This window comes from Dendrobates tinctorius, unplaced genomic scaffold, assembly GCF_039654945.1.
Source record: "Dendrobates tinctorius isolate UK_male_01 unplaced genomic scaffold, ASM3965494v1 ptg000107l, whole genome shotgun sequence".
Taxonomy (NCBI): Eukaryota; Metazoa; Chordata; class Amphibia; order Anura; family Dendrobatidae; genus Dendrobates; species Dendrobates tinctorius.
Window position 1 is genome coordinate 44,446,992 of NW_027361775.1, and position 17,611 is coordinate 44,464,602.

The 17,611-nt window shown below is 39.8% G+C and overlaps 1 protein-coding gene across 1 annotated transcript in view; it reads right to left on the reverse strand.

Annotated features, from left to right (window-relative positions):
• The window catches only part of P3H2 (prolyl 3-hydroxylase 2), a 315,781-nt gene that overhangs the window by 83,233 nt on the left and 214,937 nt on the right, over positions 1-17,611 (reverse strand). The window lies entirely within an intron of this gene.

The window sequence follows — 17,611 nt, forward strand, 5'->3', positions numbered from 1 at the left end:
ATTTGCTGGAAACATTAGCGAATGCCATGCCACGTTTGTAGAGTCTCTGATGAGCCTACACAGTGAAAACCAGGGCTGTGGAGTCGGTAAGCCAAACCTGCGACTCCGACTCCTCAATTTCCTTTACACCGACTCCAACGCCACGACTCCGACTCCCACATACATTGCTTATATTTAGGTGAAAAATGTATTGTAGTACAATGTGAACATCAGACATTTAATCATTTCTATGATACAATAATCAAGATATTTAGATAGAACATAATATCTATTTATTGGAATACAACTTTAGAACACAAAAAACTAATAAATTGTAAATATGTAATACACTGTATAATATCGATTATATACATACGGTACAGACCAAAGTTTGGACACACCTTCTCATTCAAAGAGTTTTCTTTATTTTTATGACTATGAAAATTGTAGATTCACTCTGAAGGCATCAAAACAATGAATTAACACATGTGGAATTATATAATTAACAAAAAAGTGTGAAACAACTGAAAATATGTCTTATATTCTAGGTTCTTCAAAGTAGCCACCTTTTGCTTTGATTACTGCATTGCACACTCTTGGCATTCTCTTGATGAGCTTCAAAAGGTAGTCACTGGAAATGGTCTTCCAACAGTCTTGAAGGAGTTCCCAGAGATGCTTAGCACTTGTTGGCCCTTTTGCCTTCGCTTTGCGGTCCAGCTCACCCCAAACCATCTCGACTGGGTTCAGGTCTGGTGACTGTGGAGGCCAGGTCTTCTGGCGTAGCACCCCATCACTCTCCTTCTTGGTCAAATAGCCCTTACACAGCGTGGAGGTGTGTTTGGGGTCATTGTCCTGTTGAAAAATAAATGATGGTCCATCTAAACACAAACCGGATGGAACAGAATGCCGCTGCAAGATACTGTGGTAGCCATGCTGGTTCAGTATGCCTTCAATTTTGAATAAATCCCCAACAGTGTCACCAGCAAAGCACCCCCACACAATCACACCTCCTCCTCCATGCTTCACGGTGGGAACCAAGCATATAGAGTCTATCCGTTCACCTTTTCTGTGTCACACAAAGACACGGTGGTTGGAACCAAAGATCTCAAATTTGGACTCATCAGACCAAAGCACAGATTTCCACTGGTCTAATGTCCATTCCTTGTGTTCTTTAGCCCAAACAAGTCTCTTCTGCTTGTTGCCTGTCCTTAGCAGTGGTTTCCTAGCAGCTATTTTACCATGAAGGCCTGCTGAACAACGTCTCCTCTTAACAGTTGTTGTAGAGATGTGTCTGCTGCTAGAACTCTGTGTGGCATTGACCTGGTCTCTAATCTGAGCTGCTGTTAACCTGCGATTTCTGAAGCTGGTGACTAGGATGAAGTTATCCTCCGCAGCAGAGGTGATTCTTGGTCTTCCTTTCCTGGGGTGGTCCTCATGTGAGCTAGTTTCTTTGTAGCGCTTGATGGCTTTTTGCCAATGCACTTGGGGACACTTTCAAAGTTTTCCCAATTTTTCGGACTGACTGACCTTCATTTCTGAAAGTAATGATGGCCACTCGTTTTTCTTTACTTAGAATTTGTATTATGGCAAGAAAAAAAAGCTAACAGTCTATTCAGTAGGACTATCACCTGTGTATCCACCAGACTTCTGCACAACACAACTGATGGTCCCAACCTCCTTTATAAGGCAAGAAATCCCTCTTATTAAACCTGACAGGCACACCTGTGAAGTGAAAACCATTTCCCGTGACTACCTCTTGAAGCTCACCAAGAGAATGCAAAGAGTGTGCAAAGCAGAAATCAAAGCAAAAGGTGGCTACTTTGAAAAACCTAGAATATAAGACACACAGTATTTTCAGTTGTTTCACATTTTTTTGTTAAATTATATAATTTCACATGTGTTAATTCATAGTTTTGATGCCTTCAGAGTGAATCTACAATTTCCATAGTCATGAAAATAAAGAAAATGCTTTGATTGAGAAGGTGTGTCCAAACTTTTGGTCTGTACTGTGTATATATATATAGATATATATTATATATATACACTGTATGTGTGTATATGTATGTATATATATATATATATATATATACACACACACATACTGTATATACACATACGCACACACTGACTCATCTCGGCTAAGATTAAGCCTAGATCCTCAGGCTACATTCCCACTATGGGCATAGCCAGGATCAAACCTAGGGGGGGGGGCAGAACCTCATACTGTTCCGCAGAATTTCATACTGCACACCTCAGCTGCTGCAGAACCTCATACATGACACCCCTACACTTGAAAATAAAGCCTGCACCTTAAGAAGATGTGGTGGTGATGAATGCAGTCTATTTATTCCAACTATCAGTTGATGTTGATGTGTTACTGAAGACGAGCAATGCCTGTCCTGGGCATCCTTTTGGGCAACCATGAGGTGTACCTGACTGGTGCTAAAAAAAAAAAAGGAGTGTTAGTCTGTGTGCTATCTGGCTTTCATTCTTTTTGGTACAGATACGATATGGATAGACAGATATGGATAAATGGATAGATAGAGCAGATTTCTAATCTGCTTTTGCTATTGAAAACATTATCTATGAGCTCAAAAACCTTTCAGGTGATGTGGTTTTTTAAAAAGCTGATCTGCTTTTGCAACTGAAAAATGTATCCTCAAAAAACGCAGGAAAACCGCTGTGTGTGAATGTAGCCTTAGATCAGGAATAGAACAGTCATTTATAGTACATTTCATAACTTTACCAAATTCCTATGAAAAAATATTTAGCACATTCTGCATTGTACTACTGTACCCAATTTATTATATATTTTAGGAGTCAGAGTCGGTCCATTTTATACCGACTCCTACTCCACCAAAATGAGCACCGACTCCGACTCCACAGCCCTGGTGGAAACCGCTCATAAGTTACCCCATTTTGGAAACTAGACCCCTCAAGGAATGTGTCTAGATGTGTGGCAAGTACCTTCAACCCCCAGGTGCTTCACAGAAATTTATAAAGTTAAGCTGTGAAAATATTAAATAAAATTTTTCCCACAAAATAAGTTATTTTAGCCCAATTTTTTTATTTTCACAAGAGAAGCAGGAGAAATTGCTTCATGCAAATTGTTGTGCAATTTCTCCTGAGTATGCCGACACCCAGTGTTTCGGAGAAGTACTGTTTGGACGCACAGCAGGGCTCAGAAGGGAAGGAGCACCGTTTTGGAACGTAGACTTTGAAGGAATTGTGTGCAGGTGTCATGTTTTGTTTGGAGAGCCCCTGGTGTGCCTAAACAGTCGAAAGCCCCCACAAGTGACGTACAAAGCTCAGGAGGGATGAAGTACCATATTGAAAGTTCACATTTTTCTGGAATGTTTTTTTAGGTTGCCATGTCACATTGGCAGAGCCCCTGAAGTGCCAGAACAGCAGAAACTCCCCCATATATGACCTCATTTTACAAACTACACTCCTCAATTAATTCATATAGGGGCTCAGTGATCATATTGACACAACATGTGCTTCACAGAATTTGATACTATTGGGCATTGAAGAAAAAAATAATTAAAGTTTTACCATTAAAATGTTGTTTTATCCCCAAGTTACTTATTTTTCTAAGGACTAATAGGAAAAAAATGTACCTGTTTGTTGTAAAAATTCCTCCTGAGTGCGCCAATACCCTCTATGTAAATGGGAAATACTTTTCAGGCACAGTGCAAAGCTGAGAAGGGAAGGAGCGCCATATTGTAGTGCAGATTTTACTGTTACTGTTTGCGGGTGCCATGACCCGCTGGGAGATCCTCTGTGATGCAGAAACAGCATAACTCCTCAAAAGTGACTCCATTTTGCAAACTATTCTTTGTATATTGAATTAATGAATTCATCTAGGGGCGTAATCATCATAATGACACCACATGGTCACACAGAATTTTATATCATTGGCCAGTGAACAAAAAATGATTACATTTTTAACACAAAAATTATGTTTTAACCCAAGATTTTACATGTTCACAAGCAAAATGTGTAAAAATTGCACCAAAATTTGTCAATTTCTGGTGAATGTTGACAAATTCAGCAGAAATTTGGCTGTACAGTACTGCTTTGCCATAATGCGAGACTCAGCAGGGATGGAGCGATATTTGCCTCATGAAACCCAGATTTTCCTAGAATACTTTGCGGACTCCATATACAGAGCCCCTAGAAGAGCAAAAGCCAATGTCCAGTAAGTTCTATGTTGTAGTGACCAGGTAGTTGTATTGACCAGTACATTGTAGTGACCAGAATGTTATGCCCTGCTCATGCTTCTGGAGACAAGGACCCGTAAATTAGGTGTGCTGTAATCGCTACAGAAATGCCAAATATGTGGACGCTAAATGTAGTTTAGGCACACTGGGGCTCAAAAAGGAGAGGGGAATTTGGATTTTGGAGTACAGAATTCGCTGGATTTCTCTTGGGGTGTGAGGAGCCATAGCGCTTTTCCAAAGCCTTTGTACTACAAGAATTGTGGAAGCCCCCTATATTTCCATTGACAGGTGAGGTGGTAGAGACTTGCTATTCTTCTGGATTGAGTTGAAGCTTTTATTGGGAAAATTTTACATAATGTCTGGGATCATATTTATCCGCAATCGCAGCATTTAGGGGGTTAAAGTGAGGGGAGCGGTGCGGGCACCACTCCTGTGTGCGCAAAATCGCTTGAACATACTAAATACTTCTAAGGTCACATCCAAGGTTGTGAAGAGGTTAAAGCAGTGCTTGCTGGGCCATCCAGAAGTCACAACTCAGGGTAAGTCTGTTAGACACAGAACGAGGCTTTCACAGACTCGAGTCAGTCATAGACGGTCAGTCAAAAGTCGGGGGTCACAAAATGGCACTGTGGGATCAGAGCGGCGCTGGTAAGAGCTGAAGACGGCAGCTGGTAAGTATAATACTAGTGTCAGGGAATGTACGTTAGTGGCACCACTCCAGCACTGAAAATTGGAAACTGGTAGTTGTAGTTTCATTCAATATAATTCAGTATATTTTATTTACATTCATTTTTTTCAAAATATGTAAAAAAAAATCTCTTTTTGGTTCATAGAATTCACTAACATGCAAACAAGCTGCTGTTGGCAGATCTTATTTTAACTTGTGTGTTAAATTTTATTATTGACTGGTTCTAGACCTTGCCATTTACCCCTGTTCTTAACCAGGCATATTTTCATTTTTTGTACATGAGATGTGACAATGTTTTCTGAATCAGATATTAAAATATTTTCTGCATCTTTTTTCTTTTTTTTTAACTTCCATATTCTCTTTCAAATGATTTTTATTGAAATTTCAATTTTAAAGAGGAAGAGGGGGGATACAGAAGGGAAAAAGGGGAAATAAAATGTAGAGAGCTCTGCTCTACATCTCTACTTTGGTCATGAAAATATTGTAACAGATACTTATATAATTCAGATTATAAACATTTTAGATAATAGGTATAATGAAAGGCAGGCTTATCGAAACTTAGAATTCCACACTTCCCACTTCAAGTAATATTTGTTTAATGTACCCTAGTGGAAAGCTATTTTCTCTAACAGCCAACTACGTGTACGTAAGAGATCTATAATATCAGCGAGTTTAGGCACATCAGTTTTTTTCCACCATGTAGCGATGCTATTTTTTTATTGTCAAGAGGATATGTATAATCACAAATTTAATAGAAGGGTTAACATTCTCTAAGTCCAAGAACAAAAGTGCCACCCACGGAGTAATCTTAATAGGGGTCTGAGATAATAAGGCCACGTGAAGTTGAACTTGCGTCCATAAACCTCGCAGTTTTGGGCAACACCAGAATATATGATACAGGTTTCCAGGCTGAAGGCAGCCCCTCCAGCATAAGGGCGAAATGTCTGTGCTAATATGCGCCAGACGCATAGGTGTATAATACCAACGAAGCATAACCTTTAAATAGATCTCATGCAAGCTCATCGATACAGCTAATCTATAGGAGAGTTTAATCGCATGTGCCCACTGATCCAACTGAATGGACGAGTTGAGGTCTGCCTCCCACCTGGTCATGCAATCATTTTTTAAGAATTCAGTATCCCCATTAAAACAAAGGTAAATGTTTTTAAGAGACCATTTGGTTTTTAGAGTGGGGTTACCCACTAGTGCAGCAATGAGGTTCAAATTGGAGACTTTGTTACGAAGTAGTTTCTGAATATTATCTTTCAACATCAAGTACGGCATAAACTCCACAAAAGGAAGATGGAATCTGTCCTTGAGCTGAGAGAAAGGGACTTCCATCCCACAGGTCACCAACCCGTGTAACTTTTGAATCATACCATGCTTTTGATAATGAGAATTTAAAGAGAGTCGAAACAAATTTGAGGGGGAAGAGATTTTAGGATAGCTAGTTTATCATCGTGTTTTTTTAGTTCAGCATATTTCCTCCAGGCATCGAAAATGGCATCAAAGATCGGATGACCATGTGATCTTGATGTACATTCTATTATATATTTGAGTAAAAGATCCCTTAAGGGTGTATAGTCATTATGAGCCAATTCTAAGTCCAACCATGAAGGACATTCCCCCTCCTTAAACTAATGGTTACTATGCCAGATAAGAGTCGCTTGATGGTAGGCCCATAGGTTTGGCAAGGCCACTCTTCCGTTATTTTTACTTCTTTACAAAACATTACGTGCTATCCACGTTTTTTTATTTTGCCAAATAAATGAATTTATCAGATTTTGTAGCTTAATTATCAGTTTCAGATGAACCTTCAACAGGATGGTTCGGAAAACATATAAAATCTTGGGTAAGATAAAGGACTTAACCACCAGTACCCTTCCGAACAATGTGAGTTCTATAAGGCCGAAGTGGTCAAAATCCTTGGATATAGTTTTAGCAAGAACATCAATATTGGACGACACAATAGTTTGGACATCGTGTGTAATATTGATGCCTAAGTATGTTAAGCTCCTCTTCTCTAACTGAAACTCCGTCCGGTCCAAAATGTCCTCAATATCCTCACGTGTTAAACCAAAAGGTAGAATTTTAGGTTTAGAGTTATTAATTTTAAAAAAAGAAATGTTAGAAAACCGTTCTAGTATTATTTTTAGGGCCTCCACAGATGCAATCGGGTTTGTGAGTGATAGAAATAGATCATCGGCGAAGAGGTTAATTTTATGGGAGCGGGCTTTAGTTTGAATTCCTGATATTGAAACAGATGTCCTAATGGCTTCAGCAAGAGGTTCAATGGCAATTGCGAAAAGTAGGGGGGATAAGGGGCATCCTTGCCTGCAAAGGCGTTCGACAGAGTAAACTGGTTATATCTCCAAAGCATATTGTCCAGGTTTGGTTTTGATAAGTTTATATTCAGTATTTTTTCATTATACGAAGAACCTACTGCTAGAGTATACTTAAACAATCATCTCTCTAAACCTTTCGCTATCACCAACTTGCCGTTGGTGATAGCGAAAGGTTTAGAGAGATGATTGTTTAGGTATACTCTAGCAGTAGGTTCTTCGTATAATAAAAAAATACTGGATATAAACTTATTATCAAAACCAAACCTGGACAATGTGCTTTGGAGATATAACCAGTTTACTCTGTTGAACGCCTTTTCAGCGTCGAGGGATAGAAACAAGGAGGGAATATTAGAGGATTTTATCATGTTTAGAATACTAATTATTCTCCTAGTGCCATCAGACGCTTGTCTGCCTATTATAAATCCCACTTTATCATCTTGAATCAATTTCGGTAAGATGGTTTTAAGCCTATCCTCTAGGATTTTGGCATAGATCTTAACGTCGCTAATAAGCAAGGAAATAGGCCTAAAATTTTCTACCTTGTCGGGTTCGCCTTTCCCTTTAGGTATTACTGTAGCTTCTAACATATTTTTGGGAAAGTATCCTCTAGTCGAGACCTGGCCAAAAAGAGATTGTAAATGTGGGGTCAATAGGTTAGAAAACGTTTGATAGTATTCGTTAATGAAGCCATCCGGGCCTGGAGATTTCAATGGTTTCAGGTGACAGATAGTGTTAGTTATTTCTTCCTTACTGATAGGGCGATTAAGAGAGTCTAGTTCCAAGTGATCAATTTGCGGAAGATTCAGACCCGAGAGGAAAGAATCAATAGATAACTGGCTGGGAACAGGATTTGAGGGATCAAGGTTTAAGTTGTATAGTTTTTTGAAATAGGCAGAAAAAACATTCACAATGTCCTGTGGATGTGTTTTTGTGGCCCCGGATGAGGATTGGATTTAAGAGATTCTTTTACGAATACGTTCTTGTTTAAGCTTGTTCATCATATATTTAGTTGGATGATTTTTGGATGAGTAAGAAGCGAGTTTGGAGGCTCTGAGAGCTGAGTCATACTCATTCAAAATCTGAGCACTAAGCTCTTGTCTCAGTTTCAGAATTTCCATGTGAATAGCATGGGATGGAGTACCTCATTTAGACTGCTGATCCTCTTTCACCTTAATACTTTCTTGCAGACAAGTAATTTTTTCCCTGTTCTCCTATTTATGCCTGGAGGAAAGTTGCATAAGGCATCCCCTGATAACCACCTTGTGAGCCTGCCAAAGGGTGAATGAATCTATGTCATTGGTAGAGTTTTCTTTGAAATAATTTTGTATGGAGTCCTCTAAAGATTTCCTATATTTGGAGATTTTGAGTATGGCAAGGTTTGTTTTCCATAAAAATGCAGTATTAACTGAGGGTCCTATTGCAAATTTAGCAATCAGTGGAGTATGGTCAGAAAAGGATTTATTAAGAATTTCCACCTTTTTGAATTTGGGTAGGGAGAATATATTGGTCAGAAATAGGTCTATCCTAGATGAGGAGCCATGGACATCAGAGTAGTAAGTATACTCACGGGAGGATGAGTTTAGACATGTAAAGGTATCGAACAACTCATTCCTGAGCAACCATTTGCCCAAGGATGAGGCCGACATGCGTGCAGAAGAGGAGGAATCAATACATTTATGTGGCACCATATTAAAGTCACCCAATATCTACAGTTCCCCTTGTTTGATCTTGTTAAGATTTTTAATGACCTTGTCGAAAAAGGGAAACTGTTTAGTGTTTGGAGCATAAATGTTAGCAATAGTGAATGTTGTGCCATTAAGTTTGCATAGCAGAATGTGATATCTCCCCCTTTGGTCAACTACTTCACTGATGTACTGAAATGGTATTTTGTTGCTGATGATGGTCATGACTCCAGCTTTCCTCTTGTCCCCAAGTGCTTCAAAAGTATGAGTATAATGTTTGTGTTGAAATAGTGGGCGGTTATTTCTGAGAAATTTCACCTCCTGAAGGCATACAATGTCTGCCTGGTATAATTTTATTTCCTTGCACGTGACGTGTCATTTGTATGGGCTATTTAGACCTCTTACATTATTTGACAAAATATTAATTTCCATCTGTAACTGCCTTAGACTTAAACAAAGACCGAAGTCTAGAAGTACTTATAGAATAATAACCTAACAAGAACAACACAAACAGGAAAATCACAAAGTAAAGTTAGAACTATGGAGTTCTCCTGGGAGAAACCGGCCTAGGTTTCTCTCCTTAGTTTGGGGTATAAAAAATGTGGTGAAGGTCCCACGCGACCAGCAATTTCTCTTTTTGAATAAAGTAAATTGTCGTTATTTTAGAAAATAGAGGTTAAGTATTGGAAACCTCAGGTGTGAGCTAAGGTGAAAATCTTCCATTATCTTTATACTTTTTTTGAATAAATGTAAGAAAATCTTGCCCCTCTTTTGCGTTTTGTAGTAATATATTCTTTCCCTTGAACAACACAATTAATTTGGTAGGGAAACCCCACCTGTAAGAAATTTCCAAATCTCTTAGTTTAGCGGTCACTTTTTTGAACGACCTCCTAGCCTCCATGGTGTTTCTGGAGAAGTCCGAGAACACCTTAATGTTTTCATAGGGATCTGGAAAAGCATCCTTATTACGTATGAATTTCAAGATCCCTTCTTTCGTTTCGTAGAAAAGTAGACGCAAAATGACGTCTCTGGGCTTATCTAGGGGGATACCCTTGGGGCGTGGAAGTCTGTGAATCCCATCTATAGTTAACTGGATAGCTGAAAGAGGAGTTGCTTTTTTAAAGAGAGATTTGGCATATCCCGTGAGATCATCTTGAATTATAGTCTCCGGGATCCCTCTAAGCTTTAGATTGTTTCGACGACTCCTATCTTCAAAGTCTGTCATCTTTTGTTTCATATACAAAACCTCCTGCTTTAGAGCCAAATTCTTTTGCCTGAGAGTTTCTGCACTAGTCTCCACCTTCGTGATTCTGCCCTCCTTTATTTCAAATCTGTTAGAGAATTTGTCACACACTTCCTGAATAAGGTTCCTCTGTGTCTCAAAACCTAAAGTAATAGAGTCTTTGAGTGACTTGCAAGAGTTGGCTAGTACCCCCTCCGACACCTGTTTGTCAGAAGAGAGAAATATCTCATAATTGACTAAAGCAAGCGAAGGGGTACTTATGGATGAGACCCTTGTACAACCCTTTTTGGGAAGAGGTTGGCTTGAACTACCGTTACTAGTGAGTTCATCTGAGGTGCTGTCCAAGTCAATCACAGATGCCCCTTTCCCACGATGTCACCCCTCCAAAGTCTTCCTTTTATTTGGTTGTGACAAATCAATCTCATTTAGCCTATCATCAGTTTTATTAGACAGAGTAGATTGCTGAGATAATTCATGAAAGTCAGTGAATTGATTTCTCTGAGACTGCTTCCCCCGCGCCAATTTCCCATGGCATGCATTGGAAGCAGTTGAGGAAGATCTATGTTTCTCCTCTGCTCTGTCTATAGGTGACCTGGATTTAATAGGACTGACTGAATCAGTGGGTTCTCTCACAGATCTAGGTTTAGTGGCGCCCCAATCCCTCTGGGTCTTATTAGAGTGCCCTTTATTTTTGGAATTCCCTGACGCCATGTTAGGACTTGAAATCAAAGCATAAAAGGGCCACAAATCAGTGAAGTATATGTAAAGCAGTATAGTCAGAAAACGACAGTGCAGTTAATGACAATATACAGTGCAACTCTATAGGATATGCCCAAAGAACTAATCGATGATGTGTTTTGCCCCGTTTCTTGCAGGGCGAGGACCAAAACACTCACCCCCAAGTTTTAACACCAGACCACAATATAGTAGTGTCTGTAAATTATTAAATAGAATGCAAACACTGTCGCTTATATAACCAACAGATGGTCAACGCTCCCAATATTTAAAGTGTGTATAGAAATCCTGTAGTGGAGATCTATAAAGAAAGTAAGCATACTCCAGCAATGTATCAGCAGAAAACCTCAATTTTGTAGAAATATAATAAAGGGTGTAGTCTCCAGAACACATGAAACAAAAAAAAAACAGGTAACGTCACCTACAGAGTGGAAAAGTGTAAGCCCTTTGCTCAGCCCGGCGGGCTACTAATTAGGAGTATAATATATATTAATCCAAATAAGTCTCACAAACGTAGTGGCGGTGCTCCAAAAAGTTGAGTCAGTCTCCAAGGCTTATGGAAAAAAAAACACAGCCGTAGTGGATGCAAGCTTATTATGTGCCGCCTTGTGAAAAAATGTAAAAAAATTAGTGCACACAGCCAGTGTTAGAAGCAAAGTAAGTCACCACTGAAAATATAAGTAAAAGAAAATCCAGTATTTATTACCTGTAGCGTTAAGAGGTTTAAGCTGTCTTGCGTTCCACAGCCCTAGCAGGGCTATTGTTCATGTTTTAGATGAGCTACTTTTGCTTCTCCTCCTCACCGCTACATGTAACACACATCCAGCGGCTGTTCCCGATATCTCCAGTCTTTTACAGCAGGATATCTTCCTGTGTACCTCTATACTTTCTTAATCTTCTCACTGGCTGCTTTCTTCTTTTTTTCTTTTTTCTTTTCTTTCCCTTCTTTTCTTCCCTTTCCTCTTCTTTCCTTCTCCTTTTCCTCTTCTTCTCGCTATCCGCCTCTTTTCCTGCTCTTCTCCCTTCTTCTCATGCTCGTCCTGTCAGCTGCTTTCTTCCTGTCGTGGCTTCTCTGGCGCTCTGCTTTCCAATTACCTCAGGGCAACAATGTTCCCGCCCTTTTTTCTTCTTTGTCTCTCTCTGCAGCGGCGCCTCTCTCACCCTATTCTCCAATGGCCGCAGTGAATCTTCTCTCCACAGCGACGGCAGGCCTGTCAGGCTCTCCAGGAATCTTCAGCTCCCGATGCAGAGGTTAGAAGCCGCACAGCTCTGACACCCCAGCCGCCACAGAAACATCACTGAGGAGGGACTCCCAGACTCCCAGGTATTTCACCACCACCAGCAGCTGCGTTCACCGCCTCAGCGCTTCTTCACCTGAGGTCTCGGTCACACAGGCACAGTGGCGGTAGTCAATTGAATTTCTCCACAGTTCAAATTTCCCGGGTTACCTCAGAGTGAAGGGACTCCCGGACTCCTAAGGATGGTTTCCCGCCAAAGCCGCTCTATGGTCCCCGCAACTTCCAGACAGCTGTGATATGAAAGCTGTAAGGTCCACAGTTAAGCAAATGGTGTCATACTGTTCCAGAATGGATGTTGACAATATTAAAGCCTTTTTTAATCCAAATTATTCCATTTGCTTGAGTTCTTCATTGTTTCTCTGGCTGGTCACGCAGGAGCTCAGAGCTCACATGACCGCCACCTTGCTTAGCTCAAGCCACACCCCCTTTAACTTCCATATTCTGGACAGTATGACTTTGTGCCAAATTTGAGGAGAATTCAACTCCACTTGAAAATATGCAGCCATCTCTAGCAAGTACTCATTGTATGCCTCATACAGTTAGGTTCAGAAATATTTGGACAGTGACCCAAGTTTTCACATTTTAGCAGTTTACCAAACCATATTCAAGATGCAGCTATATAACCAATATGGGCTTAACCCCTTCACGACCAGAGATGTTTCCGTTTTTGCGTTTTAATTTTTGCTCCCCTTCTTCCCATCGCCATAACTTTTTATTTTTCTGTAAATATGGCCATATGAGGGCTTGTTTTTTGCGGGACAAGTTTTTCTTTTGAATGACACCATTGGTTTTAACATATTGTGTACTGGAAAACAGGAAAAAAAATTCCAAGTGCAGTGAAATTGCAAAAAAGTGCAATTCCACAGTTTTTTTGTTATCATGTTCACTAAACGCTAAAACTGACCTGCTATTATGATTTTCCAGGTCATTACGAGTTCATAGACGCCAAACATGTCTAGGTTCTTTTCTATTTAACCTCTTAATGACAAGCTAATTTTTACAATTCTGACTACTATCAGTTTATGAGGGTATAGCTCTGGAACGCTTCAACGTATCCCACTGATTTGGAGACTGTTTTTCATGACATATTGTACTTTATGATAGTGGTAAAAGTTATTCGATATAACTTGTGCTTATTTATGAAAAAAATGGACATTTGGCAAAAATTTAGCAATTTTAAAGCTTTTAATTTTTGTGCCTTTAAATCAGAGAGTCATATCACACAAAATAGTTAATAAATAACATTTCTCACATGCCAACTTCACATCAGCACAATTTTGGAAACATAATTTTTTTTGCTAGGATGTTATAAGGAATAAAAGGTGACCAGCGATTTCTTATTTTTCCAACGATGTATAATACAATATAATATTGTGGTACCGTGTTAGCCAGAAAAATCGATGTAAATACTTATGTACCAAAAAATTGAGAAAAGTATTCAAGGAGTGATAACTTTATTGGCTAACCAGAGAAATTACATTTGCAAGCTTTCAGAGCTCAAAAGGTCCCTTCATCAGGCTTATATTACAAGTGAATCACTGAGAAAAGATGGCAACATTTAAATAGGAATTACACAAGGACATGAGGTGATGCTTGCTAGAGATTTGCCAAGGAGATCAAATTAAGGTTTTTGTTATGCATGCATATGAGGTGGAAGTGTTCTATTAGAGATCTGAAGACCTTATTGTGGAGGTGTGAACTGTGTCCTTGTAATGAGTCATGAATCCCGGTGTCAAATTGAGTCCTATTGTTAGAGAGTGAAATATATTTATCAACTTGAACTCCCAGATTTTTCTTTCTCTGTCACTGTTAAAATGCATGTAATGCATGTAATCTGCATAGACATACAATAAAAAAATGAGCTGGACACGCCTGAAGGAATACATTTCTCTAGGCCTGGACACAGTATGGCAGATCTAAAAGTCCTAATATTGAAAGGTCATTTTAACAGTGGCAGAGAAAGAGAAATCTGGGCGTTCAAGTTGATAAATATGTTTCAATCTTTAACAATAGGACTCAATTTGACACCTGGTCAATTCTGTACTTAATATCTCTAATCCTGGTATATATGGTCCCCTCATCCCCATCCTGATAAATATGGTCCCCCTCATCCCTATCCTGATATGCATGGCCCCCCCTCATCCCTAACCTGGTATGCATGGCCCCCTCATCCCTATCCTGGTATGCATGGCCCCCTCATCCCTACCTTGGTATGCATGGACCCTCTTATCCTTACCCTGCTATGCATGGCTCCCTCATCCCTATCCTGGTATGATTGGACCCCACTTCCATCCTGGTTTGCATGGCCCCATCAGAAAACATAAAAAAAAACATTACTTTTACTATCCCGGCACTCCCTCACAGAATCTAATTTTTTTTTATGTTTTCTGATGGGGCCATGAATACCAGGATGGGGGTAGGGGACAATTATACAAGGTTAAGGATGGGGCCATGCATACCAGGACAGGGATGGGGACCAATCATACCAGTATTCTAAACATAAATGAATATTCATTGCCCTCCATGCCCATGGGCATGGAATGCAGTGAATAATCATTTATCTTTAGCAGCAGGCACAGGAGTTAGCCGCAGCAGCCTGTTTCTGCCTCTTTGACTTGCTGCTCCGCTGATGCCGCTCCCCCACCACCCCACCACAGCCAGAGCCAGTACATCCGGATAATAAGATGCACCCCCCATTTTCCTACACATTTTTGGAGGAAAAGTGTGTCTTATAGTCCAAAAAATACGGTACTTCCTGGAGAGTGTTCTTCACTTAGGTGGATGTTGTGAAGGGGTTTTTTACTCACGATAGGAAGGATTCAGCGATCATCCACCACTGTTGTCTTTCATGGACGTCCAGGCATTTTGGAGCTTCCAAGCTTACCCGTGTGCTTTTTTTTTTTAAGAATGTACCAAACTGTTGATATGGCCATTCCTATGACTGCTATTTGCCTGATGGATTTCTTCTTTACTTTCAGCCTAGTTATTGTCAGCTTCTCTTCCAATGAGATTTCCTTTGACTGCATGTTGTGGATTCACAGCAACAGCTTCCAAATGCAAATGCCACACCTGAAGTCTGCTCCAGACCCTTTACATGCATAACTAATGATGGATTAATGAGGAAATACCCCATGCATATCATTATAGAGCTGTTGAAACAATTACTTTTGGCCCCTTTAAAAAGAGGTAGCTACGTATTAAAGAGCTATGATTCATTAACCCTTACTCCAATTAAGATATGAATACCCTCAAATTAAAGCTGAGTCTGCACTATAACCCCTTTCCGACATCGGGCGTAATAGGGCCTTTCCGGGCACATGATAGCTCAGTTGACATGTGCCCGCAACAGCCGCGTGTGGAATCGCGACCCACCCATGGCTGTTAACCAGTTGAATTCCGCTGTCAATCTCTGACAGCGGCATTTAACTCGCGCTGTCTGAAAGCGCATCATAAATCCTGCTCATCGGTGACCCGATGGATTGGCATGACAACCAGAGGTCTTCAGCAGACCTCTATGGTTGTCAGTGCCAGACTGCTATGAGCGCCACCCTGTGGTTGGTGCTCATAGCAAGTGAGCATTTTTGCTACACACAGGAGACCTGATCCTGTTTACAGCAAAGGTAATCAAAGTACTGCAGCTTCTAGTCTTTCATGGAGACTAATGAAGCATGCAAAAATTTAAAAAAAAAAGTTTTCAAAAAAATAAAAAAATATAAAAGTTCAAATCACCCTCCTTTTGCCCCTTTCAAAAATAAAACAAAAAAAAATCAAATATACACATATTTGGTATCGCCGCATTCAGAATTGCCCAATCTATCAAGATAAAAAAAGAATTAACCCGATCGCTATACGGCATAACGAGAAAAAAATTCAAAACATCAGAATTACGTTTTTTGGTCAAAAGATCGTATCCACACCCAAATGGTATCAATAAAAATATCAGCTCAGCGCTCAAAAAATAAACCCTCACCCAGCTCCAGATCACAAAAAAATGGAGATGCTACAGGTCTTGGAAAATGGCGCCTTTTTTTACCACATTTTTTGCTTCAATTTTTTATCCTAATTTACTCCTCTAAAACCCAGGTGCATCTTATGGTCCAGTGTGTCTTGTAGTGCAAAAAGTAAGGTATGTATTTCAGTATTTAAGTCTACATAAAGAGAAGACTTCATGAGAGGGGCAGCACGGTGGCTCAGTGGTTAGCACTGCAGCGTTGGATTCCTGGGTTCGAATCCCACCTATGACAACATCTGCAAGGAGTCTGTATGTTCTCCCCATGTTTGCGTGGGTTTTCTCCGGGTACTCCGGTTTCCTCCCACATTCCAAAGACATACTGATAAGGAATTTAGATTGTGAGCCCCATCGGGGACAGTGATGATAATGTGTGCAAATTGTAAAGCGCAGCGGAATATGTTAGCGCTATATAAAAATAAAGATTATTATAAAAAAAATAAAGATTATTATGAGAGCAAATACAGAGTGTTCTCCACAAGGTGCAAACTGTTAATCAGCTGTAAAAATAGATAGGCCAGATTAGACTTTTCCAAAAAACATCTAAAGCAGCCAGCTAAGTTCTGGAAAAGCATTTTTTGGACAGATGACGCTAAGATTAACCTGTATCAGAATGATGGGAAGAAGAAAGTATGGAGAAGGATTGTAGCAGCTCATGATCCAAAGCAGTGTGATGGCATAGACATGCATGGCTTCCAATGGCACTGGTAACTTGTGTTTATTGATGATGTGACTGAAGACAGAAGCAGCCGGATGATTTCTGAAGCGTACAGAAATATACTATCTGCTCAGATTCAACCAAATGCAGCGAGGTTGATTGGACTACACTTCACTGTACAGATAGACAATGACCCAAAACATATTGTGAAAGCAACCCAGGAGTTTTTTTAAGTTAAAGAAGTGGAATATTCTGCAATAGTCGAGTCAATCACCAGATCTCAACCCCATCGAGCATGCATGTCACATGCTTAAGACAAAACTTAAGGCAGAAAGACTCACAAACAAGCAACAACTGAAGTCAGCTACAGTAAAGGCCTGAAAAAGCATCATGAAGGAGGAAACCCAACGTTTGGTGATGACCATGTCTTCCAGATTTTGGACAGTCATTTCCTGCAACGGTTTCTCTACAAAGTATTAACAGTGAACATTTAATTTAGGATAAAGTTACTTTGTCCAATTACTTCTAAGCCTCTAAAGTAAGGAGGCTTTGTAGAAAAATGGTTACAATTCCTAAATGTTTCACAGGATATTTTTGTTCACCTTCTAAAATTAAACCTGAAAGTCTTTACATCAATTTCATCTCAGATGTTGCATTTAAAAGAAAAAATAGTGGCACGCAGGCTTAAATCACAAAGCTACTGTCACTGTCTAAATATTTCTGGATTTACTGTAACAAAAGATAGGAAATT